Source organism: Mercenaria mercenaria, chromosome 17 (assembly GCF_021730395.1).
Source record: "Mercenaria mercenaria strain notata chromosome 17, MADL_Memer_1, whole genome shotgun sequence".
NCBI lineage: Eukaryota > Metazoa > Mollusca > Bivalvia > Venerida > Veneridae > Mercenaria > Mercenaria mercenaria.
Genome location: NC_069377.1, coordinates 63,768,878 through 63,774,877, shown reverse-complemented (window position 1 = coordinate 63,774,877; position 6,000 = coordinate 63,768,878).

The following is a 6,000-nucleotide window of genomic DNA, read 5'->3' as shown; positions in this document are numbered from 1 at the left end:
ATAACTTTGATGAAATCTAGGCCGAGTTCGAAAATGGGTCATCTCGGGTCAAAAACTAGGTCACTAGGTCAAATCAAAGAAAAACCTTGTGTATGCGATAGAGGCGGTATTTTTCAATTAATCTTCATGAATATTGGTCAGAATGATAACCTTGATAAAATCTAAGCCGAGTTCGAAAATGGGTCATCTCGGGTCAAAAACTAGGTCACTAGGTCAAATCAAATTAAAACCTTGTGTATGCGATAGAGGCTGTATTTTTCAATTGATCTTCATGAATTTTGGTCAGAATGATTACCTTGATGAAATCTAGGCCGAGTTCGAAAATGGGTCATCTCGGGTCAAAAACTAGGTCACAAGGTCAAATCAAAGAAAAACCTTGTGTATGCGATAGAGGCTGTATTTTTCAATTGATCTTCATGAATTTTGGTCAGAATGATAACCTTGATGAAATCTAGGCCGAGTTCGAAAATGGGTCATCTGGGGTCAAAAACTAGGTCACTAGGTCATATCACGTAAAAACCTTGTGTATGCGATAGAGGCTGTATTTTTCAATTGATCTTCATGAATTTTGGTCAGAATGATTGCCTTGATGAAATTTAGACTAAGTTCGAAAATGGGTCATCTGGGGTCAAAAACTAGGTCACTAGGTCAAATCAAAGAAAAACCTTGTGTATGCAATAGAGGCTGTATTTTTCAACTGATCTTCATGAAATTAGCCAGAGTGATAACCTTGATAAAATCTAGGCTGATTTCGAAAATGGGTCATCTGGGGTCAAAAACTAGGTCACTAGGTCAAATCGAAGAAAAACATTGTGTATGCAATAGAGGATGTATTTTTCAATTGATCTTCATGAAATTTGGTCAGAGTGATTGCCTTGATGAAAACTAGGTCGGTTTTGAATATGGGTTATCTGAGGTAAAAAACTAGGTCACTAGGTCAAATTAAAGAAAAATCTTGTGTATGCGATAGAGACTGTTTTTTTCAGTTGATATTTATGAAATTTGGTCAGGTTGATTGCCTTAATGAAATCTAGGTCGAATTTGAATATGGGTCATCTGAGGTCAAAAACTAGGTCACTCGGTCAAATCAAAGAAAAAACTTCTGTATGTGATAGAGGCTGTATTTTTCAGTTGATCTTCATGAATTTTGGTCAGAATGATTGCCTTGATAAAATCTAGGTCGAGTTTGAACATGGGTCATCTAGGGTCAAAAACTAGGTCATATCTAAGAAAATGCTTGTTTTATCGCAAGAGACCAATTTTTTGGTCCAATCTTAATGAAAATTGGTCAGAATATTTGTTTCCATGAAATCACTAGGTCAAACATGTTTTACACTGTTATGGAGTGTTTCTTAGGTGAGCGACCTAGGGCCATCTTGGCCCTCTTGTTTAAATTTGAATTGGTCGGTGTTGGATTTTTTAAAAGAGGGGCAAGGGGTCAAGTGGGGTCAAATAACGCCCGCAGCCTTATTTTATTCACTACTTGTAGCAACTATTGTATTTGTATTTAAGGAAATGATTGAGTGTGTTAATGACGTCATGTGCACACTACTTCATCATTTATATTGCAAGTGCTTATTTAAATAAATTTATTTCCATATTTTCTTGAGTATAATATTTAGAGCATGATAAGATCGTTCTGTGCAAAACGTAGGAAACACAGTTCTGTAAAATCTGCCATCTCATTGCTCTTTGGTGTTGTCATGGACACAAAAAGCTGCCATTTTAATTAAGTATTGAAATGTTTTTATCGTTCTCATGTTTAGCAAATTTTGAAAGTAATTATCTTCCTTAAATATATTAGAAGACATAAATTTAAAACAGTGTTGCCTTTCTTTTGAACCATTCACTTTTCACTTAGGTTTTCCCCGAAGATTGGAAACGGCATAACGTATTGGGATTTGTAACGTCAGGCAATTTTATAACTTAACTGGAGATTGTAACGGCATATAATATATTGGGTAGAGGGTTTTTTAACGACATATAAGCCGTTAGTTTTTATAACAGTATGTAAGGTATGTAACGTGTTCGGATAAGTTGCGAAATATATCATGTTTAGGGAATTTGTAACAGTAAAGAACGCATTGACATTTGTAATGGTTTAAAACGTATTCAGACTTGTGTATAGCTTATGGTATGTTGCATTATTGCAAGAAAGTTTAAAGCTATACGACAGGCGTAATTGCTTGAAAGAAACCTTAAAACCGACTGACAATAAATTGATTTTTTTAATTCAGAATGTTTTACTTGCATTAAACATAAAAAGGAACTTGGCAGGATATTTTTCAAATAATTATTGATATTAGTAATATAGTTTATTCTTTACTCAGACTGCTAGAGGACCGACCTCTTTTGTAGCCCAAATAGCATACTTAAAATTGCTGGACGGTAACTTTTATTCACACTACGATTATCTAAAGGAGGGTAACTTTTATTCACACTACGATTATCTAAATTGAAATGCGCAGCTACACCGGAAGAGAACGCAAGGTCTACGAGATTATAACGAGATTATATATATCCAATTTGTGGCTGTTTGGAAATAGGTTGGAACTGATTTTTCTTTTACAGCTTCAAAGTATGATATTCGAATAGTAATTTAGACAAATAATGAGCAAATGCCACTCCATGGTCCTTTGTCTCTTTTCCTACTTACAATTCGCATAAAAAGACTTGTTTTACCTTACTTAATTTTCAAGTTACATTCTTTCTAAATTGGATAAATATTTTCATGCAATGTAAGCGTTACGCTAATAAACATCAAATGATAAATATGAAACCCTTTAAATCACTTGGCAAGAATATTGTGCTGGTCATGTCTGAATATCAGTGTTAAACTGATCGATAACATTTTATTTTGAATCGAAATTACGGGACATAGACAATTTATATGCTGAAAGGCAACTGGTATGCTAAACGAAGGTCAAAGGTAAACAAAATGATACAAGTGTGATGTTTAAAAGGGACCAGAAGACAGTAAAGTCCCAGTCACGCTTTGAAATCGAAAGAACTCATTGAAATGGATGGTCGCCTCACAGTACACGAAGTCTTAAAAATATGAAAAGTTCTTATTTGTTCCCAGCAAGGTTTTAGAAAATACTTTTAATTTCGAGAAACATTGAACCATGGACACTTACAAATTATATTAATTAATTTTGTTTGATACACGAATTACATAGGGCCGCTTTAACATTACTGACGTTGCCGTATAAACAGAAAATAAACTAATAGGAGTATACAATTTTCACATATAACATGTACTTATCTATCACAGTTTTAAATTCAGACAAAAAGGACAATAAATAAAGCTTTCGTTAACTACTCCGGGTACTTTTTAACATCCCTTCCAAAGCATACTCGAAATAATTATAATGAGTTTCAGTCACAGATCTGGTTTAATCTTGATATTTTTATAGACTTTTCAACAAAGTATATATTAAATGAATCAGGTTTTTTTTTTTTATTCCCGCGGGTTATTTGAGGTCTTTGCCAGCATCTGATCTTGCAATTATTATTCATCACCGTGGCGATAATTCATATAATATAGTAATGTGAAATACTAGTTCATCCTTAACACCATCTAGTATAACTTATTCAGACAGTTATTTTCGTCTTTATCTATATCTGATATAACAACTGAAAAAGATACAAGTTTTATCGTACTCCTCACGGCTGATAGTATACATATGAATATTCTTTTTATTCATAAACTATCCCTTATATACGTCATAAGAGAATCCACTTACTGTATAGATACTGTAACTGCTACGAGAGATATCTATGTCTGTTTTATATACTTAATGCACAGAATGTCTTCAGTTCAAACAAATATGTACAGAAGTGGTTAGTGTTGTACAATTTGAAGTGTTCCATATTTCTACTACTTCGTTGCAACACAAAGTCGTTAGAATAGAAAAAACTCCATAAAATTAATATGACATCAGAGTAATGGAAAGCATAAAAAGATATCAAAATGTCTGAAGATGCATTGTCTCACCTTTTATGGCAGGGGATGGTTATTGTCACGCCGACACAATATAGGTCTTATGGCGACTTTTCCAGCTTTGATGGCGGATGAATACCAAAGATGTTCCTTTATGCATAGCCTCAAGCACTGCCATATGTCAGCACATTAAGAACTTTGCTCACCAATCGAGGTCCGACCCTACACTGGTGAGGGACATGCTATCTGAAATCAACGACCTTAACTACTCGACCTGCTGCCGTATTATTTTAGGATTGGAAAATAATTCCAAAACACTTTACATTAATAGGGAAAATACATCAACAGTGTTAGGATGCATGATGAGAAGATATGAAAAGATAAATGAATGTTAAAAAATGATACCTATTTAGAAATTTGTGTAAATCAATTACGCTATGCAAAAGTATTTGCATTATTTTAGAAAACAAAAACAAATATAATAGGCTGTGACAAATTGTACACATAAAAAGCTACATTTGTTAATTGTCAATGCTTTCTAACAATAGAGCTACCGCACAGCTATTAACATCACTTCAAAACAACAATGTGAAAATATTACCATACACAAAAGTTGAATTTCATAGATCTTCGGCTAGAAAACCTAAAATAAAATATAAAATTTTAAAGACAGTTACACAAAATATTGACAATAATGACTACAAACGCATGTCACCGACGTTCGTAAATAAATCTCCCTAAACAAAGCGGAGCTTTCAGATATTGGTAATACGAACAATGGTGTTGTGAGCGGTGTTCTTCTTTTTAGCTGTGCCATTGAAAACGACAGAATAAACGTAACGTTATTTTCTGAAGAGACAATTGTAGAGGGGACGCACGCAAGCATAAGAACTAACTTCTGTGCAGTTGGTCTTCTCTCAAAAAGTGTATCATACAATATTTTGGTAGATATTGTTTATGAGAGCACAGTCAACAAATGAAATGGTATTGAATTGATCTAATAAAATTGAGTTTAAAAAAACTACATATAGTAAACTATAATGTTAACTGTCATTAACCTTTTCTACATTTTAGCTGATTTCTTAACCTATCTATTAAATATCTGGAATTTTCACCCAATGAGTGGCGTAGCTGCACAGTGCTAACTGAAATGACAGAAAATTTGTCAAGACTAAAAGAACTAGAAAAGCTGCTTTCACATGCCGATGTAACTAATACTCTGACATATTATTTCAGAAGACATTTAAGATCCAGATATTTGCTGAAAATATAAAATGCATGTACAAGTAGGAGAGAACAACTTCTTAATTACACATTAGTTCAAGGTTGATAAATATTTTATAAAACTCGGGAGCTATCTTTATCTATGACTTCTTTGTATTCAGTCCAAGAAAACATATTTACAAAATACATGTAATCTTATCAGAAATTTCAGTTGCATTTAACTGAAAGACGATACTTATGGAAGTTAAAATGACTCATCTGACATATTAAAAATCTTTTATCGTACTTTCATGCAAAATAAAGGCAAAAATCAAGGGGTATGATAAATTTTGCCTAATTAGGTCAGTGACTAAATGAAGCTTCCCGAACTACTTTTTTGATTTTTTTTAAACGACGCCATCTTGTTTTTGAGAATAACTGCTAAACGACATATTTATGCAATTATTTTTATATACGCGCTTTTATTTTGGACCTGTAAAGATGGTAATGAATAGTTTCGTAATGATAAACTGAACACAGTGAATAGTTTGTAAAAGGACCCACGATATATCACAATAGATTTTAGTGAATAAACAAAAAAATTGGCAAAAAAAAAAACCCATAAGAAATGTATGTAATGCAACTTATTATGTGATACAAAACAATGTTATCTGTCTTTCCTCTCTTTATTTGTAGAGCAGAAAATATTTTTTTATTTATAATTTCGTCAAAATGTTGATCCGATTTATTGATAAGGGAGGTTACTCTGTAAGTCAAGTTTTCTATTTCTGACCTTAGCATGACCTACTTACCTATCTAATTTTCTATAAATAGAACACATCGCAGATATACCA